Source organism: Pseudophryne corroboree, chromosome 4 (genome assembly GCF_028390025.1).
Source record: "Pseudophryne corroboree isolate aPseCor3 chromosome 4, aPseCor3.hap2, whole genome shotgun sequence".
Classification (NCBI taxonomy): Eukaryota; Metazoa; Chordata; class Amphibia; order Anura; family Myobatrachidae; genus Pseudophryne; species Pseudophryne corroboree.
Window position 1 is genome coordinate 214,680,412 of NC_086447.1, and position 23,825 is coordinate 214,704,236.

At 46.3% G+C, this 23,825-nt stretch overlaps 1 long non-coding RNA gene across 2 annotated transcripts in view; it reads left to right on the forward strand.

Moving 5' to 3' along the window:
• Nucleotides 1-7,024: 7,024 nt before the first annotated feature.
• The window catches only part of LOC134911274 (uncharacterized), a 188,993-nt gene continuing 172,192 nt past the window's right edge, over nt 7,025-23,825 (forward strand). For both annotated transcript variants that reach the window (XR_010176436.1, XR_010176437.1), the window contains exons 1-2: nt 7,025-7,111; nt 15,431-15,545. This is a non-coding gene — a long non-coding RNA (uncharacterized LOC134911274). The remainder of the gene's footprint in view (nt 7,112-15,430; nt 15,546-23,825) is intronic.

The window sequence follows — 23,825 nt, forward strand, 5'->3', positions numbered from 1 at the left end:
AATTTCTTCCTAGGGTGGTATCATCGTTTCATTTGAACCAGCCTATTGTGGTGCCTGCGGCTACTAGGGACTTGGAGGATTCCAAGTTGCTGAACGTAGTCCGGGCTTTGAAAATTTATGTTTCTAGAACGGCGGGAGTCAGAAAGTCTGACTCGCTGTTTATTCTGTATGCAGCCAACAAGGTTGGCGCTCCTGCTTCAAAGCAGACTATTGCTCGCTGGATCTATAGCACGATTCAGCTGGTTCACTCTGCGGCTGGATTGCCGCATCCAAAATGGTGAAAGCCCATTCCACATGGAAGGTGGGCTCTTCTTGGGCGGCTGCCCGAGGGGTCTCGGCTTTACAGCTTTGCCGAGCTGCTACTTGGTCGGGGTCAAACAAGTTTGCTAAGTTCTACAAGTTTGATACCCTGGCTGAGGAGGACCTTGAGTTTGCTCATGCGGTGCTGCAGAGTCATCCGCACTCTCCCGCCCGTTTGGGAGCTTTGGTATAATCCCCATGGTCCCTACGGAGTTCCCAGCATCCACTAGGACGTCAGAGAAAATAAGAATTTACTCACCGGTAATTCTATTTCTCGTAGTCCGTAGTGGATGCTGGGCGCCCGTCCCAAGTGCGGACTCTCTGCAATACATGTATATAGTTATTGCTTAACTAAAGGGTTATTGTTATGAGCCATCTATTACTGAGGCTCAGTTGTTGTTCATACTGTTAACTGGGTATGGTTATCACAAGTTGTACGGTGTGATTGGTGTGGCTGGTATGAGTCTTACCCTGGATTCCAAATCCTTTCCTTGTTGTGTCAGCTCTTCCGGGCACAGTTTCCTTAACTGAGGTCTGGAGGAGGGGCATAGAGGGAGGAGCCAGTGCACACCAGATAGTACCTAATCTTTCTTTTAGAGTGCCCAGTCTCCTGCGGAGCCCGTCTATTCCCCATGGTCCTTACGGAGTTCCCAGCATCCACTACGGACTACGAGAAATAGAATTACCGGTGAGTAAATTCTTATTTTAATTCTGTCAATCAGTCTGTTTAGCTTGAGGAATAACATTAATACATTGAGGAAACCCCCACAGGCTGTGCAGACAGAGTGAAATGTATACAGCACTGCACGAGCAATACCACTAGTTCTTACAGAACTGGTACAGTTTGCTCATTGCCATGAAAATTGGTTCAGTCAACAAAATGGCTGCTTCCTCAGTGCTTAGGCAATGCATACACATTAAGTATTGCTTAGCCCGCATTATTCTTTTTTTTTTCTCATATACTTACTGTATTTTAAACCCAAAATGTGTTTTTGTCTGAGAATGTCATTCCATGACTTTGCACAGCTATTTGAACACAAATGTGCTTTTAGAGGTTATTAAAAAAAGCAAAAGACAAATAGAAGACCTAGCACAGAACTCTTCTGTTTGTCATTAAATCACAAATCACATTACCGCACAACAATGTACTCCAATGTACTGCCAGCAGATATCCATATGCTTCAAAACATTAAGCTTCTGAATTTTTCACGGTGCAATATGAAATATGAAATAAAATACAACCTCTGAGGGATTTCAGAGGCCTCACAATGACAGAAATTAGTGCCCTTCTATAAAAATGCCATTTTGTGTTCCAGTAAATGACAGTTTCTGGTGTTTGGGGGTTTGTGTTTTATATCGTAAATGTCACAGTTCAGCAAGGCTTTTTATGAAGTCCTTATTATTGAGCTCTTACAAAAGCTCAGTTTTTTAAAACCATCACACAATATGTAAAAATGTATTCGGCAGTGAGAGCAGTAAAGATCCACAAAAATGTTTCAAAGTGGTTCTTAAAGACTTTTTTCAGATAAATGACAAAACTGTACTTCAAACTTGAAGGGGTGGATTTAAATAGACAAGTGGTGGTAGCAACCAATCATACTTCCAACCAGGGCCGAAGTCACAGCAAGGCAACCTATGAGCCCGTCTAGGGCCCAGTGGGTCTCAAGGGGCCCATTACCGAGCCCCACGAAATCCAGCACATCCATCACCATGGCGGCTCTAGGCTGTTACTGTTCCTCTGCAGGTTGTGAGCACCAGTGATAATCGCTGCTCTGCAAAAGCAGTCAGTGATCACTGAATAGATGCTGAGTGCATGTGTACAGCATCTAACTATGCATGGAGGTGAGCAGGGGGTGGTCTAGCTGCTTGAGGAGCGCTGGGCACGCACCCAAAATGCAGACAGGAGTTGTGCAGAAAGGCCACGCTCTCCACCCAGGGCTGGTGCATGGTTTCTCGGCACCCTAGGCAAATCTTCATCCCCCCTCCCAACCACCACTTCCCAGTCCCTCAGGTTAAAGTGTGGAGGTGGGGTCTTATAAGTTCCGGATCCACCCACATAACCTTCAATGCCTCCCTATCTAATTACACACTCTCTGTACAGTCCACACATAACCTCACATATTTTGTCTTTCTTCACTTTCACATCCTCCTGACCTTTGGCCAACAGTGCTGGGTGACCATATCATACAGCCCATTAAGAACATTTGCAGTCTGCATGGACCTTTATGCAATAGCATAGAGAGTGTAATGGTTAGCATTACTGCCTCAGAGCGCTGCGGTTATGGGTTTCATTCCCACCATGCCCCTAACCGTGTGGAGTTTGTATATTCTCCCCGTACTTGCATGTGTTTTCTCCGGGTACTCCGGTTTCCTCCCTCAATCCAAAAATATACTGGTAAGCTAAGGGGCTCCCAACAAAATTAATCCTAGCATGAATGTGTGTGCGTATACAAGTGGTAGGGAAAATAGATTGTAAGCTCCACTGGGGCAAGGACTGATGTGAATGGGCAAATATTCTCTGCAAAGTGCTGCGGAATATGTGTGTGCTGTATAAATAACTGGTAAGGGATGTAGTTTGGATCCCGGCACTCAAAACTGGCGCTTGAAACCCGACACCTGTCAGAATGCCGACGCCGAAATCCCGACAGCCTGAATTCCGAACGTAAGTATACTCGGGAGGTTTATCATGGCTGCGGGAAGGGGAGACTAGGGTTAGGCTACGGGTGAAGGGTTAGGTTTTGGCTGCGGGAAGGCAGGGATAGGGTTAGGCAGCGGGAAGGGAGTGTTAGGATTAGGGATACTTACCTCCACTTCCCCTGTTGGGATTTAAAACAGTCTGACCGCCAGCATCCCGAACCCAACCCACTGGTAATAATAGGTAGCACCTATCTATCCTTGTGTATCAATGACTATCTCCCTATAGAGTGTAAGCCTGCGAGCAGGGCCTTCCTACCTCTGTGTCTGTCTGTTAATATCCAGTTTTGTTCTATTACTGTTGGTCCAATTATAGATAAATAAATAAATAATAATAATAATAATAATAATAAATAAATAAAAAATAATAAATAAACAAGTTCTACAGCAGCATTAAGTACAACAAGCAGGTGCCAGTAGCTTACTTAGTAGCACTAATCACTGGTCCCGCCAGAGGAGAGGAACAAGCAGCGTAATGGGTATATAGACACCGGTGCAGAAGTTGATGATTCTACTACTCTCCCATATATATATATATATATATATATATATATAAAACCTTGTATGGTACTGAGGACGGGGCGGTAGCTCCGAAACATTTACCTGCAATACAAGTGATTTCTTCTTTCAAACAGTCTCCAGTGCCGTGTCTTCTGATGGGTATATGCAGTTTTACATACTCGACCACGGAGACCCGCTGTCTATTTGAATAGGAGTGCCGGCTGCTATGGACTCTGTGTATATATATACACTGCTCAAAAAAATAAAGGGAACACTTAAACAACACAATGTAACTCCAAGTCAATCACACTTCTGTGAAATCAAACTGTCCACTTAGGAAGCAACACTGATTGACAATCAATTTCACATGCTGTTGTGCAAATGGAATAGACAACAGGTGGGAATTATAGGCAATTAGCAAGACACCCCAAATAAAGGAGTTGTTCTGCAGGTGGTGACCACAGACTACTTCTCAGCTCCTATGCTTTCTGGCTGATGTTTTGGTCACTTTTGAAAGCTGGCGATGCTTTCACTCTAGTGGTAGCATGAGACGGAGTCTACAACCCACACAAGTGGCTCAGGTAGTGCAGCTCACCCAGGATGGCACATCAATGCGAGCTGTGGCAAGAAGGTTTGCTGTGTCTGTCAGCGTAGTGTACAGAGCATGGAGGCGCTACCAGGAGACAGGCTAGTACATCAGGAGACATGGAGTAGGCCGTAGGAGGGCAACAACCCAGCAGCAGGACCGCTACCTCCGCCTTTGTGCAAGGAGGAACAGGAGGAGCACTGCCAGAGCCCTGCAAAATGACCTCCAGCAAGCCACAAATGTGCATGTGTCTACTCAAATGATCAGAAACAGACTCCATGAGGGTGGTATGAGGGCCCGACATCCACAGGTGGGGGTTGTGCTTACAGCCCAACACCGTGCAGGACGTTTGGCATTTGCCAGAGAACACCAAGATTGGCAAATTCGCCACTGGCGCCCTGTGCTCTTCACAGATGAAAGTAGGTTCTCACTGAGCACAAGTGACAGACGTGACAGAGTCTGGAGACATGAAGGAGAACGTTCTGCTGCCTGCAACATCCTCCAGCATGGCCGGTTTGGCAGTGGGTTAGTAATGGTGTGGGGTGGCATTTCATTGGGGGGCTGCACAGCCCTCCATGTGCTCACCAGAGGTAGCCTGACTGCCATTAGGTACAGAGATGAGATCCTCAGACCCCTTGTGAGACCATATGCTGGTGCGGTTGGCCCTGGGTTCCTCCTAATGCAAGACAATGCTAGACCTCATGTGGCTGGAGTGTGTCAGCAGTTCCTGCAAGACGAAGGCATTGATGCTATGGACTGACTCGCCCGTTCCCCAGACCTGAATCCAACTGAGCACATCTGGGACATCATGTCTCGCTCCATCCACCAACGCCACGTTGCACCACAGACTGTCCAGGAGTTGGCGGATGCTTTAGTCCAGGTCTGGGAGGAGATCCCTCAGGAGACCATCCGCCACCTCATCAGGAGCATGCCCAGGCATTGTAGGGAGGTCATACAGGCACGTGGAGGCCACATACACTACTGAGCCTCATTTTGACTTGTTTTAAGGACATTACATCAAAGTTGGATCAGCCTGTAGTGTGTTTTTCCACTTTAATCTTGAGGGTGACTCCAAATCCAGACCTGCATGGGTTAATAAATTTGATTTCCATTGATAATTTTTATGTGATTTTGTTGTCAGCACATTCAACTATATGTAAAGAACAAAGTATTTAATAAGAATATTTCATTCATTCAGATCTAGGATGTGTTATTTTAGTGTTCCCTTTATGTTTTTGAGCAGTATATATATATATATATATATATATATACACTCACTTTTCACAGCAGGATGAAAAGATAATGGAACAGCACTCACATTTAAGCTTAGCCCCTGAGAAAAACCACAGAAGCGTGGTTAAAACGGTCGTCGGGCCACCGCTGATTATTACTGTGTTATGCTGTTGGACCAATAAACCCTGGTTAAATGTGAGTGCTGTTCCGCTATCTTTTCATCCTGCTGTGAAAAGTGAGTGTATATATTGCTGCAATATGGAAATATTGCCAACGCAAGACGTGCATTTAGTTTATTTATTGAAGACATCGGGAGTGCTGCACCTTATGGAAATGTGTGTGTGTGTGTGTGTGTGTGTGTATATATATATATATATATATATATATATATATGTATATTACACACATATAGTTTAGTTAACATTTAGTTGTTAGCAGAGGAAAGAAAGAATGAATACAGTATGTCTTACTTATGCTTCACTGTCTCTCCTCCGACGAACACAGGGATCCCGCCTCCTTCTTCCCTGCATCCTGGGGGCCAAGCTAGTCTCACAGATGCTGGCTGCACACAGTTTAACTTGACAGCTGGTCAGTTTGCTGGGGGGGAGGGGGGGGGGGAATTCGTCCAGTGTTCATAAGGGAGGGAGAGAATATGCGGGGGGCTATCGCAGGGTGGGTGGAGACGCTAAATGCAGCTTAACTGGACAGCTGGTCACTTTGCTCAGAGGGGGGATGGTCATGAAGGGTTGGGGGGAGGGAGAGAATATGCAACATGCAATTGTGGGGGGAGAGGCTGAACATATGAGGATGCTATTGTGGTGTGGGGCGAGATATGCCGGGTGCTATCGCGGGTTGGGGGGGGGGGGGGCTGGGGAGGATTGCAGAGAGAGGAGTACTATATGTAACAAGAGCCAGCTCACTTTAGTCGCGGTAGAGCTGATGGGACACACGACTCACGCTGTCAGTGCCGGCTGTTAACTGATGGGCGGCCGCGGTATTTCTGTTCCTTGTCTCTTAAGGAAGACGAGGAGCACAGCTAAGTGAATAGAAGAAGCATTTGTCTGCAGCATGCAGTGCTGCCCTCCAGGGGCCGGCACCCATAGGCAGCTGCCTAAAGCTGCCTAATGGTGGCGCTGGCCCTGCCTCCACCAGAGGCGATGCCCATACTACCTGAGGCCTGGCCCTCTTTGCGGGCATGCCCCCGGAACGCAAGGTTCCGCTCTCATGGTTTCTAAAGTATGGAAGTATGGATTCTGTCAGTCATTTTCCAAAATGTAATACAGAAATGATACTGTTGCTAAAATCTAATTGTTTGCTATGGGCAAAACCTCCTCTTTATTCTTTATTATATCTCCCCCAACATCTCTAAACATAGTAATCTTTGCTGTTCAGCTGTGTGAGCAAAGTCACTGAAAAATCAGCATTTATTTTTATGCACTGGTAAGCAAATCAGTTTTAATGAGCAGATTTGGTTCTTATCAACTACTACCTGGTCACACAAGTGAAGCCTTTACGTTGGTGAAACAATATTACACAAATGGGAGACTCTGGAGTGGAGGCCCAGCTCGCAAGTGCAGGAGGTGTAGTGATGCAATTTCCATGGCCATAAGTGGGCGGGATCAGGGGTGCTTTAAGAGAGGAGGAGGCCGCTGAGAGTCTGAGCACTAGAGCGCTCAGACTCTACTGTGCATGCGCAGATCCCCGGGAAAATGTTGCGGTGGCCATTTTCCCTGAGTTTTCTCTACTGCGCATGCAGTTTTAATACCGCAGTGGACGTTGCCGCGGGACTCTGGAGGGGTGAGTATTTGGGAAATGGCTGCAGCGTGTGCAGTGGGGGCTCCATCTGGACTCAGGGGCCCGTGTGCACCGCACACACTGCACCCATTATAGAAATGCCAGTGGGTGGGATCCAGGAGGTTTCCCTGCTCTTCCGAGACTCAGGGGCATACTTACTAATTATTGGGTTTCAGACATGATAAATTAGAATTTCCTATCTCTGACTCTGCTATTCATGGTTATAAGAAATTAACTTTCCCTGAAATGTACTAAATATCACATGCAGGGACAGGGGCTCCAAGAGGCACTTGTTCCTGCTATGTGTAAACATGGAAAATAATCGCAAAAACAATCATTTCAGTTCTATGGGCCCAATTCAGACCCCATCGCTGATGTGCAAAAATCGCTATGAGGTTGCCGGCAGCCTGGCTCCCGGCCACACGCGCACGCAGGGTGGGGGGGGGGGGGGGGTTCTGAGTACCTAGAAACCCCCCCTGACCGCCGAGCCATCAGCGCTGCCGGACTTTTTTTTTCTTTCGTGTATACGGAGGAGGTGCCCTGGTATCACGGCAGCTGCAGCTCCCTCCTTACACTGACTGTGGCTGCTGGCTGCCTGTAGGGGGAGCTGCAGCGAGAGCACGCAGCTCCTCTCAGGCAGTACGTGAAGGTGCCTGGCAGCCTGGGTGTTTTAAACAAGAGATCGGGGCTCACACTCCAGAAGAAATCTCAGTGACTGCAGGTGAAGGAGGGAGGTGAAGGAGGGGCCAGTAGGCTATAATAAATGATGCTGGCCGGGTGAAGCACATGGCATGTTGTCCTGTGGGTGGATGGGTGGTATGCTTCCTCTTAATGATGTGTGTGTATACTGTGTGCATGTGTACTGTGTGTATGGTATGTGTGCATGTATAGTATATATGTATCATATGTCTGTATGTATGTATACTATCTGTGTATGTATGTATGTATGTATGCATGCTGTGTACATGTATACTGTGTGTGTGTGTGTGTGTGTGTGTGTGTGTGTGTGTGTGTGTGTGTGTGTGTGTGTGTGTGATTGTATACTATGTATGTATACTGTGTGTATATGTATATGTTTGGCATGCATGCATGTATGCTCTGCATGTATAGTATACATGCATGTATGTATGTATGTATGTATGTATAGTGTACATGCATGTATGTATGTATGTATGGTGTGTGTGTGTGTGTGTGTGTGTGTGTGTGTGTGTGTGTGTGTGTGTGTGTGTATGTTGTGTGCATGTATAATATGTATGTATGCTGTGTGTATGTATAGTATGCATGTTTGTATTTATGCTCTGTGCATGTATTATATGTATGTATGCTGTGTGCAGTATACTATGCATGGATGTATGTATGTTGTGTGTTTGTATGTATGTTGTGTGCATGTATAATATGTATAGTATGCATGTGTATGTATGCTGTGTGCATGTATACTGTATAAGTGCTGCGTGCATGTATACTGTGTATGTATGTATGTATGTATGTATGTATGCTGTATGTATGTATGTATGTATGTATGTATGATGTGTGCATGTACAGTATGCATGTGTATATGTATGCATGTATACTGGGTGTGTATGTATGTTGTGTGCATTTATACTGTGTATGTATGTATGTATGTATGTATACTATGTATGTATGTATACTGTGTGTGCATGTATACCCTTTGTGCATGAGTGTTGTGTGTGTGTGTTTGTAAGTATGCTAATTAGTGATGAACGGGTTCGGGTCCTCGGGATCCGAACCCCCCCGAACTTCACCTATTTTACACGGTTCCGAGCAAGCCTCGGATCCTCTCGCCTTGCTCGGTTAACCCGAGCGCACCCGAACGTCATCATCCCACTGTCGGATTCTCGCGAGATTTGTATTCTATATAAGGAGCCGCGCGTCACCGCCATTTTCACTCGTGCATTGGAGATGATAGCGAGAGGACGTGCAGCGATCTCTCAGTTTCTGTGTTCAGTGTGCTGCAAATATCTGTGCTCAGTGTGCTTGCAAATATCTGTGCTCAGTGTGCTGAAAATATCTACGTTCTCTGCCTGAAAAATGCTCCATATCTGTGCTGCATTATAGTATATAGTAGGAGGACAGTGCAGAATTTTGCTGACCACCAGTATATATATAGCAGTACGGTACTGTAGTCCACTGCTCTACCTCTGTGTCGTCAAGTATACTATCCATCCATACCTGTGCTGCATTTTAGTTGTGCGCAGTATATATAGTAGGAGGACAGTGCAGAATTTTGCTGACCACCAGTATATATATAACAGTACGGTACAGTAGTCCACTGCTCTCTGCTCTACCTCTATGTCGTCAAGTATACTATGCATCCATACCTGTGCTGCATTTTAGTTGTGCGCAGTATATAGTAGGAGGGAACAGTGCAGAATGTTGCTGTGACCACCAGTATATATATATAGCAGTACGGTACAGTAGTCCACTGCTCTACCTCTGTGTCGTCAAGCATACTATGCATCCATACCTGTGCTGCATTTTAGTTGTGTGCAGTATATAGTAGATGGGGACAGTGCAGAATGTTGCTGTGACCACCAGTATATATATATAGCAGTACGGTACAGTAGTCCACTGCTCTACCTCTGTGTCGTCAAGTATACTACAAAAGTTCAGTAAAATGACCCAAAAATCAAAATTAAAAGCGTCTGATGAGAAGCATAAACTTGCCAATATGCCACATACGACACGGAGTGGCAAGGAACGGCTGAGGCCCTGGCCTATGTACATGGCTAGTGGTTCAGATTCACATGAGGATGGAAGCACTCATCCTCTCGCTAGAAAACTGCAGTGCCACTCCTAGATGGGCCAGGTGTTTGTGTCAGCCACTTGTGTCGCTTAGCTTAGCCATCCAGCGACCTTGGTGCACCTCTTTTTTCTTTGCATCATGTGCTGTTTGGGGACTATTTTTTAAATCTGCCATCCTGTCTGACACTGCACTGCCACTCCTAGATGAACAAGGTGTTTGTGTCGGCCACTTGGGTCGCTTAGCTTAGTCATCCAGCGACCTCGTGAAAATTTTAGGACTAAAAATAATATTGTGAGGTGTTCAGAATAGACTGGAAATGAATGGAAATTATGGTTATTGAGGTTAATAATACTATGGGATCAAAATGACCCCCAAATGCTATGATTTAGGCTGTTTTTGAGGGGTTTTTGTAAAAAAACACCTGAATCCAAAACACACCCGAATCCGAAAAAAAAAATTCCGGGAAGTTTTTCCCAAAACGCGTCCGAATCCAAAACACGGCTGCAGAACCGAATCCAAAACCAAAACACAAAACCGGAAAAATTTCCGGTGCACATCACTAATGTATGTGTGTGTACGGTGGTCCGGCACTCCTCTGACATACAAAATAAAACTCAGGTGCCCTCTGTATTTAATTGTAATCTCAGTAACAAAAGGCAGGGGCCCGTACCCTCGACACATTGGAATGCTCTGACCGTGCATCATATATATTATGTATGTAGATTGTCGTCTGGCACTCTGGACACATTCATCGATGCCGGGGTGCCCTCCTTGTGATTATACCCTTGCAATTCTCCTGGAACCTATTGCTAGGTTCATTATGGAAAAATTTGAGGCAGTACGGATGGTGTAATGGTTAGCATTACTGCCACACAGCGCTGAGGTCATGGGTTCGATTCCCACCATGGCCCTAACTGTGTGGAGCTTGTATATTCTCCCCGTACTTGCGTGGGTTTCCTCCGGGTACTCCGGTTTCCTCCCACAGTCCCAAAAATATACTGGTAGGTTAATTGGCTCCTAACAAAATTAACCCTAACGTGAATGTGTGTGCATGTACATGTGATAGGGAATATAGATTGTAAGCTCTACTGGAGCAGGGACTGATGTGAATGAGCAAATATTCTCTGTAAAGCGCTGCGGAATATGTGTGCGCTATATAAACAACTGGTAATAAATAAATAAATAAATAATTTGAGGCAGCACCCCACAGACTTCCATATCAAACATGTATTCAAGTTTACATCATCTCAAGAGTTGAATTACAAAACAATATTTCAAGGCTTATATACACACACACACGCGTGTGTGTATGTGTATAATTATATATATATATATATATATATATACATATATATATATATAGTCAGAAGTAAACAGGCAGCAGCACTCGGGAGACTTTCTCAAAGTAGATAAAGTGCAGAAATTTTAATCCATATTGAAATCGGGTGACCAATGTTTCGGGGCTGTGGCGCCCCTTTGTCAAGGTGATATAAACATAAAAAGAAAACAACATACCTTATATGCAAAAGAAGACCCGCGAACGGGACACACGCCGGAAGAGGGGGGTGGGAACTATCTCCGTCCTGCACTCCTCGGGCTGTGGTGACGCCAGCGCATCTGAACCGCATCTGTCGTCACTTCCTGGAAACCGGAGCTTACACGGCAACCATGGTATCCGGCGCTTCCTGGAAACCAGGCTTCAGATAGGTGGCAGCGCTGCTGGAAATAAACAAAGTGCAACATAGTGAAAGCAAACAAATACAGTGCCCACAAACAATGCATATATGTACATACAGATGGACCACGTCATTAAGATAACACTTGTTAAAACCGTAATATTTAGTCAAAACAGACTGCGTGATAGAAGTCGGGATATAGAACATGAATAGACATACCAGGGCAGATACAGGTGGCAAAGCTAAAATTGGTATACTTGTGCGCATTATTTATGCAAAATCTCAGTATGGATATATTTAAATCCATATATAGCTGCCTAAATACAGGAATTAGAGCGGAAGCACAAAGCCACTTTATCACTAGACACCAATTAAAATTTGGTACAAAAATTGAAAGCCCAATGTGACACCTACAGGAAAGAGTTGGTTAGATTTAAACGTAACAAATGTGCAATTGTAAGAGAGGATTACAAAACCAACAGGGTGTACCGCTGGGTGGCCAGCGGTGAACCAGGGAACCACCGACCTTACAACCAGAGAGCAAAACATACTTGGCGCAAATGGCATGATTCTCGGAGTAGGGACTACGCAACTTCCAACAGTGATAGTGAATTTATCATAGCTGACTCTGATGGTCCGTCTGATACCACCAATGTCCCTTTAGGAGTTTCCCCTGCTGGCGTGGAAGTCACCAAAACAAAAGGACGCCCACCCGCAGGGGCCAACAGAACCGCAGGCTCCAGAAGCATCACTCCCAGAAGGAAAACCTGATTTATAACCTTTCGGACCATATACTTACCAACATGGAAATCAAAGTTCTCAACAATGGACTATCCTTTATACCTACGAATAAATTTAATGGCCTTACCTGGCAGGCTGAATTACATCAGTTTGTTCGTAAATTACGTCTGCAGGAATATTTCCAGGAACATCAATCCATTTCTTTAAATGATCCGCATCAGGATTTTCTCAAGCAAAGACTTAAATCGTCGTTTGACCCACAGTCCAACAACTCGTCAATTAAGACGTTTACTAGGTTACTTGATGATTCTGTTGTTAAATATACTGCTGCTTCTCCAGCTGTTAATCAAAATTTGTCTAGATCTGAGCACAGAGCGCTGAAACAACTGAGTTCATACAGGGACATCATTATCCGCCCCGCCGACAAGGGGGGCGGGATAGTGATTATGAACCTTTCTGATTATAAGTCCGAAATTTATAAACAGCTAGCTGACGGTACTGTCTATATGAGCCTTCCATCCGATCCTACATCACGATTTAAGTTGGAGTTAGATGATATCTTAGATCAAGCCTACGTGTCTTGACTAATATCCGACAAATTATGCCGTGCTCTCAAACAGGAATTTCCCAGGGTTCCCATTTTATTTACAGTACCCAAGATCCATAAAGACTTGGCCTGTTCCCCAGGCAGGCCAATCATTTCTGCTCATCAATCTATATACCAGCCTATTTCTGTATTCCTGGACAGCATTTTACAGCCGCTTATTTCCAGACAACCTAATTTTGTTAAAGATACCTCTTCCTTTTTAAATCAACTATTGCTACTTAATGACGTACCAGAGGGCACCTTGATCTGTACCATCGATATATGTAGCTTGTATACAAGTATTCCTCACAGTAGTGGCCTTAGGGCCACGGAGCGTTTTCTCATTAGTGAAAATTTGACAACATTTGATGTGGGACTATTTCTCAAACTACTAGAGCTCACTTTGACAAGGAACTTTTTTCTGTTCGATGGAAAAACATTTTGTCAGACCAGCGGGTGTGCGATGGGGAGCAACGTCTCCCCCTCCTTTGCTAACGTATCCATGATACAGGAGGAACAGGAGATGTTTTTTGCAGATGCCACCACCAGTCGATACATCCTACATTATGCACGCTACATCGACGATGTATTTATACTCTGGGCGGGGGGCCAAACATTATTTGACCAAATGGTCACTGGAATCAACAGCAGGGACTCTCCGATAAAAATTACGGCACAGAGCGATCCCGTCTCTCTTAATTACCTCAATGTTAAAGTTATCATGGAAATAGGGAAAATTCACACCGTAGTATTCTATAAACCCACCGACAAGAATACCCTTCTACGAGCCAGCAGCCACCATCCCAGGGCGCTAAAGAAGGGTCTGCCCAGATCTCAATTAATGAGGGCCACTAGGATCACAAGCGACCCGTCAAAACTGGACCAAGCGTTGTCCACAGTGGTGGATCGCTTCTCTGAGAGAGGGTACGATCCTACAGAGCTTCGGAAGCTTAAACAGGAGGTTGCCAGTATACCCATGGAAGTATTGTTAAGCAAGGGGACAAAACCTCAGCAACAAATATTGCCGCTTGTTACCAAATACAATACTTTCAGTCCCGTACTACCCAGGGCCCTCAAAGCTATGTGGCCTATAGTAGCTTCAGACAGAAAATTACCCACATTCAGGGATAAACGTCCGCTGATTTGCCATAAGAAGGGTAAGAGCATTAAAGATCATCTTGTCCACACGGATATTACAGGATTTGAGGAATGCATTACAACTAACTTCTTGACCAAAGTACCAGGTACTGCAGAACGCAGTTTAAGACCTGGAGGAGGGTGAGAACAGGGTGTTGACGCCGCATTTTGTGGGCGTCAATGCTCTGTTTAAGGGGCATGGGCCGGACAATGAAGGCATGTCCAGACCATTGCTTGGGCGGGTCACAGCTTCTGCGTGATGTCACAAGCAGTCGCTGCAGCCAAAAACATAGTGGGTAGCTGTCTGCCTACTCGGAACATGAGAAAGCATCGCCGCCATGCGATGCTTTCGCATGTCTGCGGAGGGGGGACAGTACCCAGCATGCGGAGGGGGGGCAGTACCCAGCATCTACTAACACCGATGCCCAAGGGCATGGATGCTTAAGTCAGGGGATGTAAAATCAAAGGAAAAGTACAGTAAAAGTCGGATTAGTAAAAGGACAGTAGGATTAGAGTAATAACCAATAAAAATTGTTGTCTATGCAATAAAAACATCACCAATGCCCCCAATGATTAAGTACATTTTTTAAGATCAAACAAATTAAATAAAATTACTAATCAATCCTTCCTTGCACTGCTACCTCCATGGGCCCCTGATCTAGTTTTTATAAAGATCTTTAGACCACAGTACAAACAATGAAAAATAAATATTGTACAATATATATTTTTAGATGCTGCACTCATCTGTACAGATTATTTCAGCTTCAATGAAGGCTCAGTTGACCTGGAATGGCTGGAGTTCCTCAGGTGCCTCAGTCAGCTTTTCGGAAGTTTTGTACCATGGGGGTCATTCCGAGTTGTTCGCTCGCAAGCGGATTTTAGCAGATTTGCTCATGCTAAGCCGCCGCCTACTGGGAGTGAATCTTAGCATCTTAAAATTGAGAACGATGTATTCGCAATATTGCGATTACACACCTCGTAGCAGTTTCTGAGTAGCTCCAGACTTACTCGGCATCTGCGATCATTTCAGTGTTTGTCGTTCCTGGTTTGACGTCACAAACACACCCAGCGTTCGCCCAGACACTCCTCCGTTTCTCCGGCCACTCCTGCGTTTTTTCCGGAAACGGTAGCGTTTTTTCCCACACGCCCATAAAACGGCCTGTTTCCGCCCAGTAACACCCATTTCCTGTCAATCACATTACGATCGCCAGAACGATGAAAAAGCCGTGAGTAAAAATCCTAACTGCATAGCAAATTTACTTGGCGCACTAAGCGGAAAATCGCTGCGATGCGATGAAATTTACCGAGCGAACAACTCGGAATGAGGGCCCATGTAAATAAATATGTATATTTTTGTTTTTGACCAATATACACAACTAATTTTTGCATTAATTAAACATATTTCCACTTTATTGCAGACATCATGGTAGAAAGGGAGTGAAATTGAACCGATTCCCGGCTGCACCGCTTCCCCCCCTTATATGGAATCCAAAACAAGCAAGATCCGACGCTGGACGAAAACAATATTGTGAGGTGATCAAAACTGAAAATGAAAATGAATGTTTTTGAGGTTATTAATACTGCAGGAACAAAAACAGGCCAAAATTCGGTAATTTTAGCTGTTTTTATGTTAAAAAAAAAAAAAAAAAAAAAACAGATCCATAACCAAAACCCACAAGGGTGATTTTGGCAAAACCAATACAGATTCAAAGCACGAAGGAGATACAAAACCAAAACTCAAAACCAAAGATTTGGGCCAGCGCACAACCCTAATTACGATTTAAGATGTACTGTATTACATAATAAGTACAGTTTTTTTGTAGACGTTATAATGAAATTGGATTAACAGGGAAGCCAGTTGCTTCTTTTGTTTTAAGAGTAATAAGATTTTGAGAAACAGTTGGTCATTTGTAACTTGCCAGAATATTGGCTTTGCAGAACCTTTGCTTTGAGACCGTTTTGCCACATAGACAATATAAAGTGTAAACCGTTCTTCATTACAATGGTCCCTCTGAGCAATCGCTTTTCACAACATTTTGCAGATTTTGGATCAGTGTCTGCAGTTTGCAGATTTGTGTCTCGTGTCAGCAAAAATAAAAGCTTCCATCACAGTGCAGCCTGCTATCACATCTGTCACACTACTCTGGCTGTGTGCGTGTTTGTGAGAACTGATAAAGCACATGACCTACTGTAACAATACAAGAAGTCACGGCTTTTGTGCTGCTCAACCACATATATAAATAACAACAACAGAGACGACTAAAGCCTTCCCTCGTTCTTATGACACAGAACTGAATTGGGTTTGAAATATTAGTGAATTTAAGCCATTTTGACCACTATATTGTCTTGTTTATATCATCAAATGTATGATGATAGAGATAAACCAGTGCTACCTTAAACATTAATATTGATTAATGTTTAAGGTAGCACTGGTTTATCTCTATCATCATACATTTGTCTGTGATATTCACCTTTCACATATTCTATGTAAACTGAAATAGGTGCTAATTCAGATGTGGATGGAGTTGCTCTGTATGTAGACACCTCCTCTTGCAGTAGTAGATGACTGCGACACCATCGGATGGCTTGCGTCCCCCATGGGGTCATGCAAGCAGCCCGATGCAGATCCTCGTAAGAGGCCAGAGATCCTAGCCTATTCCCTCCTCCTAAACATTTTCACAAATGGGGGCCGTTGCCACTCCTTCCCCACCTGCAACAGCATCTGACTGTCAATCACAGACAGTATGATGCCGTCCTGCATCCTGTGTCGCAGGACCCGTTCGCGCATGCGCAGAATGGGTCTTGCTGGGGGACACCTGTGTTTTTTGTTTCTTGTTCAGAATAACCCCTCCCATCCATGAACCTGGATGACATCACTGATTAGATTGAGCAGTTACCAAATTTCTTATTGCAGTTTATTAGTCTCGCCCAACGCTAGATGAGCTACATCTATGACCCCAGTTGATCTTTTACTTTAATCACCCACTAAAAAAAGTCAATAAGATTTATTTGCATGATCTCCCTCCAGTAAATCCCTGCTGTTTAGGATCCTGTAAAATTGATTTTAGATATTCCACAACTCTTTCTGTTCATAGTATTTCCATTATTTTCCTTAGTACTGATGTAAGGCTCATTTTCAGTTTGCCTCTTCCTTGTTTCCACTTTTGTGTAGTGGGATTACCTTTGCTTCTGCAGCAAGATCTGCATCCATCTACTCACATGTTGGGGGCCGTTGCATGCAAATGCAGTGGCTGCATCTATCTCTGAATAAGGCCCTTACTCCTGTAACTAGCAACTGGTTGAATAACTTTGTTAATGGAGTTAACAGCACCCTTTTAAACTCTATTAGTATCCTTAGATGTAGTCCATCTGGCCCATTGACTTGACTTTCAGTTTTGAGTGTTCAGTTAGGACTTTATCATCTGTAAATGTACTTTTACATACTTATATGTTATGAATGTCACTGCAACCTAACTGTGGCCCTTTCCCCTCTCCTTTTGTAGTGAATACTGAGCAAAAATTATTATTTAGATAATCTGCTATTACTTTGTCTTCCTCGATCAGACACTCACCTTAGGCCTTAGGCCTTTTTTATTCCTGATTTTTTCTGTTCACTGTATATACTTAAAAAGTGTTTTTCCCCTTTACCTACTAACTGTGCCACTACCTCTTCAGCTTTTACCTTTGCTTGTCTGATTACCTTCTTAGCACCCTTCGTTTTGGCAAGATGCACCTCTTTGTCCTCATTATTTTCATTCTGCTTATATTTCCTAAAGGCCATCTTTTTTGCTTTCATATTAGTTGCTACATCTTTTGTAAACCACACTGGCTTCTTTCTCTTCTTGCTTTTCCTAACCCTTTGATACAAAGGTCTGTTATCTTTAGTACTGCATTTTTTTCCCCCCCATCTCTCCTGCATTCCTTCCAAGTTCCTCCAATCTGCCAGGGATTCACTAACGCATAGCCCCATCCAGTGTTGGACTGGGGACTGAAGTGCTCACCAGGAGAATGGAGTGGTATGGGCCCATGTTTAGTGTTGTGGCCAGTCTCCAGAGAGGGTATGGACAGCCGCCAAGTTGGTTTGCCTGACCATTAGAAAATGCATGGTCTGTGCCTCTTGATAAATATATATACAGTAAATACTGCTAGTGCATGCATGCTAATGTACCAGAGTAATAACAGCAATGCACTGCAGATAATATACCATAGTCCTGTGCAATCTAAGGTAACATATGTATAATGTATAGTTTAAGAGCACAGTCTTGAACCTGATCTCTAGAGGAGGAGGAGGAGGTGGGCCAGTCCAACCCTGTCCACATCTATGCAAAGTCTGCCTCCCTATATTCTAACACCTTTGTTTTTGTATGGTATGAGTTGTCTTTATGCTAAACCATACTGCTTGATGATCACTGGATCCTAGATTCTCACCCACATTTACGTCTGTTACATACCTCCCAACATATGTACCAGGAGAAGCGGGAATTCCGTTGTCTATGGAAAAGGGAGTGTGGTTTCGAGTGAGTACCATGATCATGAGCCTTTCCCCCATTTTTGTCACTAAGGGGAACATTCCCAGTGCTCTGTGAGCTGCTGGCATGCCCTCATTCCCTCTGTCTCCCCAGAATAGTTGTTGTGTACATACACACAGCATCTATTCACTGCTGCTATGCTAAGCAGTACAGCAAGTGACAGGGGCCTCCCAACTGCGGGATACTGCAGCCCGTGGGTGGAACAGTCTCAAAAAAAGGGACTGTCCCGCGAAAATCGGGAGAGTTTGGAGATATGCTGATGTTCTGCCACAGTTTGTGAGTATCAAGCCAAAAATAGACTCTTTGGGGGCTCTCTCACCAATTGTTTGAGGGATGCTCCCTGCAAGTAATTTATAAAGTTGCCACTTCCGGTGGAACTTGCAGCAGACACCTCCCAGTTTACATCAGGTATATTAAGGTCTCCTGTGATTATGACCTCTCCTTTTAAAGCCATTCTACTGATGTCCTGTAATAGGTACCTGTCCAGCTCTTCTCCTTGCCCTGGTGGTCTATTGATTAGCCAAGTGAGAATTATGTCCTTGTCCCCCATTTCTATGCTCACCTAAAGTGCCTCAGTTTTTCTTCAGTATTTTGTACATTGCAACTCCTCAAATTTTTCCCATTCTGACTTCCTTAAAAGAGTATCTCCTATATATGAGCCCAAGTCTGTGATTCTGTGCCTGGCCATAACGCTGGGCGGAGTCACAGATGTGGGATGATCAGAGTCACTCCCGCTCCCCGCCTGAGCCTCGACGCCTCTCCCCTGCCGCCTGCCCCAGCGAGGATAGAGGCAACCCCCGCTCCTATTGCCGCCACAGCCCTCCGTCCGGACCGGTACAGCCTGGCGGGGGGGGGGGGGGGGGGGAGGGGGAGAGACATGTGCCTGGCCGGGGGAGATGTGCGGCTCATGCGGCAGCGGGGACAGCGCACACTGGTGTGCTCCCCGGCTGCCGAGGGAGATAAGCCGGCGGGGGGAGATGTGCAGCACAGCGGCTCAAGCACCAGCGGGGACAGCGCACACTGGGGTGCTCCCCGGCTGCCGAGGGAGATGTGCCTGGCTGTGGGGGGGGACGGACATGTGCCTGGCCGGGGGGAGATGTGCGGCTCATGCGGCAGTGGGGACAGCGAACACTGGTGTGCTCCCCGGCTGCCGAGGGAGATAAGCTGGCGGGGGAAGTTGTGCAGCACAGCGGCTCAAGCACCAGCTCCCCGGCTGCCGAGGGACATGTGCCTGGCGGGGGCGTCATTCGCCTAGCGGGTGGGGGCAGATGTGCCTGGCTGGTGGGGGTAGGGGGAAAATGTGCCTGGGGGAGATGTGCCTGCCTGGGGGGGGGGGTGTGTGCCTGGCTGGGGGGGGGACATGTGCCTGGCTCGGGGGGGGGGGACATGTGCCTGGCTGGGGGGGAGGTGTGCCTGGCTGGGGGGGAGGTGTGCCTGGCGGGGGGGAGATGTGCCTGCCTGGGGAGGGAGATGTGCCTGCCTGGGGGGGGGGGGATGTGCCTGGCTGGGGGGACAGACCCCCTACCCCACCCGCTGCCCCACTGTACCCGCCCCTCAACCACCCGCACCGCCTCCGGACCCCCTCCCCCATCTGCCGCACCCCCGCACCTGTCCCTCCCCCACGCGTATCGCTTCTGGACCCCCTACTCCACCCGCAGCGCACTCTGCCCATCACCACCCGCAGCACCTCCTGACCCCCTACCCCACCCGCACAGCCCCGCTGCTCCTCCCGACCCCCTCCTCCATCTGCCACACCCCCCACCTGCCCCTCCCCAACGCTCATCGCTTCCGGACCCCCTACCCCACCTGCGGCGCACTCGCCCCTTCACCACCCGCAGCACCTCCTGACCCCTTACCCCACCCGCACAGCCCCGCTGCTCCTCCCGACCCCCTCCTCCATCTGCCGCACTCCCCCCACACACACCTGCCCCTCCCCCACGCGCGTCGCTTTCGGACCCCCTACCCCACCTGCGGCGCACTCGCCCCTTCCCCACCTAGAGCGCCTCCGGAACCCCATCCACCAGATCCCCATACCTGCCCCTCCCCTACCCACAGCAACCCCGCCCCTCCCCCACCCATACTGCCTCTGGATCCCACTCCCCCGCACATCCCCACCCGCAGCGCCTCACGACACCCTCCCCCATCTGCCGCACCCCCGCACCTGTCCCTCCCCCACGCGTATCGCTTCTGGACCCCCTACTCCACCCGCAGCGCACTCTGCCCTTCACCACCCGCAGCACCTCCTGACCCCCTACCCCACCCGCACAGCCCCCGCTGCTCCTCCCGACCCCCTCCTCCATCTGCCACACCCCCCACCTGCCCCTCCCCCACGTTCATCGCTTCCGGACCCCCTACCCCACCTGCGGCGCACTCGCCCCTTCACCACCTGCAGCACCTCCTGACCCCTTACCCCACCCGCACAGCCCCGCTGCTCCTCCCGACCCCCTCCTCCATCTGCCGCACCCCCCCCCACACACACATGCCCCTCCCCCACGCGCGTCGCTTCCGGACCCCCTACCCCACCTGCGGCGCACTCGCCCCTTCCCCACCTAGAGCGCCTCCGGAACCCCATCCACCAGATCCCCATACCTGCCCCTCCCCTACCCGTAGCCACCCCGCCCCTCCCCCACCCATACCGCCTCTGGATCCCACTCCCCCGTACATCCCCACCCGCAGCGCCTCACGACACCCTCCCCAATCCGCGTCCCCCCCCCCCCTCACCCACTGCATTCTGTACAGTGTGCCCTGCAGGCGCTGTTCACACCGTCGCAAAGGGCTACGCCCCCTTCATCATCCAACTCCGTTTTATTGTGCAACACTTAACCACTCACAAAACTAGGAATGCAGGTAATACTTCATATAATACATATATTGAACGGCGTACAGGGGTTAAGGGGGCGTAGCCCCTTACGACGGTGTGAAGAGCGCCCGTAGGGCGCGATGAAGCACCTAGTAGTATATATATAGCTATGTCTCAGTTATGATTTTCATTGCACCGTGACTCTGTTATTGCCACAATATCTACATCATCCCTTGTCACTATTGCAATTAGTACAGGAATTGTATCTCCTAAGCTTCTGGAATTAGCACACATACAGTAGCTCTATATCTCTAATTCCTAGACATGGTCAGAAAGTACTTAAGAAAATGTCAAAGTTTAAGTTGAAATTACCTGTTCTCAGATTTTTAATCTTTGACCAACTGTTTGATTAACTGTTATTTAAAAAATGTTGCACTTTGTAATTTCAACACTTCTTACTGTAGTGAAACAGGAATTTGTTTCAATTGCACTCAAAAACCTTGGAGAGAGATAAAATTGAGAGAGATAAAGTACTAACTAATCAGCTTCAAATTTACATTTTACAGGTTGAGTTTGAAAAATTACACTTAATGTGGGAGCTGATCGGTTAGTACTTTATCTCTCACAATTTTCAATCTTGCCATCTTTGAGAAATACCCTCCTACAGCTGAACTTGTTCCTGTTTAATATAACCTGCAGGGCTGTAAGGAGGCCGGTGCGCCTGGTGGGTAGGGATGTCCTGGAGTCAATACCAGCCAAACTCACCTACTGCTGCATCTGCGACCTGCTCTGACACACGACTACGACAGTATGTGGGGAGCGGCTTTAAGTCTTCTCCCACTGTGCCGTGGGATCTGTTCTGCCATTTGGAATGTCTCTCGGATGCTCCAGGTAGCAGACCAGCAGGTTTGTGGCCCGGAGAAGATGCAAAATCCTACCCGACCTGAAGGGCACGTAGTTATGATGGCTTAGAATTGCTCAGGGGGCAGGTGCAGCACAGGAACAGTGATGAACTGTTATGGGGATGTAACCAGACATAGGGAGGTACAATATGGATGGTCTATAGCATCTGTATTGCTTAAAGTGAACTTTCTAACCACCCTCACAGGTTCTCTAGTTTTCCTAGAAAATCAGAGAGCTGCAATAGAAGTTATTCAAGAGCTCTTTTCTTTGCCATTTTTTTTTTTAATAGTAAGATATGGAGCATATTTATGAGAATTTGCAACATGACATGAAAATGAACATTACTTATCGCCACATACTGTGTGTTGATTTGGAATATTATTTAGGGGAAATTTGTCAAGGGCCTATCTTGGGTACATAGCAGCCCACTGAAATCCCTGGGATAGATTTTGTGAACAGGTCATTTTCATCAGGGAAGGATAAGCAATGCCTCTGGAGATGGGTTGCCCCATAGAGGTAAGTTGCTAAAGTCATCTTCAGATGGTGTTAGTAAACAGAGAGAATCTTTAAAAAGGTAAGCTAGACAGAACTTGTTAAATAGCCCCAATAGTCGACAATCTGGTGTTGATAGTTTAAATGTTGACATTCTGAGTGTTGATTTAGTGTACCACACCCTACGAAGTGGGAACTCTATCCTTGACTGATAGTTTGAATCTGTCTTGTGTCACTTTATAACCACTTTAGACTGCTGTATTATGGTTGATTGTCATCCACTTGTTTTTATTACTTTTGTTTTGAGCTTTTTTATTTAGTTTTTCAGATACAATTGGTTATTTTTACATGTATTTAGTACACAATTTAATAGTCACGGATCCAGCTGAGTATATTATTAGCCTCACAATCTACCTACACTGCTAAATGATAAGGTTACAGTCATAACTAGGACCCTCATTCAGGTCTGGTTGGTCCTGCATCCCATGCCGCTTAAGATAGACTTAGTATTAGGGACCTCCAGTATCAAAGGCGCCACGAAGTGACCTGGAGACTTACAATATCTTTACAAATATATGCAACTGAGATCTCTGAATTACTGTATCTACCACCATGTAGTTTTCAAATCCTGTTGCTGATGTCATCCAGAGTAATGGGGGATACCTGTGATTTTTGTTTCTCACTGAATGAACTGGAAAGCTTGGGATTGGATTCTATGATGGTTGAATGGATAAGATATTGGTTGTAGGATAGGAAATAGAGAGTTATAGCAAATTAAGTGCATTCACAAGAGGGAAAGGTTACCAGTGGAGTACCCTAGGGATCTGTACTTGGGCCAGTGCTTGTTAATATCTTTTTTGGTGACATTGCCAATGGTATTGAAGGGAAAGTATGCCTTTTTGCAGATGACACAAATGTATGCAACAGGATAGACACACCAGGTGTGGTAAAGCAAATGATTGAGGCAACTACAGTTTAATGTAAAAAAATGCACAATCATGCACTTGGGCCTCTAAAACCTAAAGGTTAAAATAAGAATTTACTCACCGGTAATTCTCTTTCTCGTAGTCCGTAGTGGATGCTGGGGAC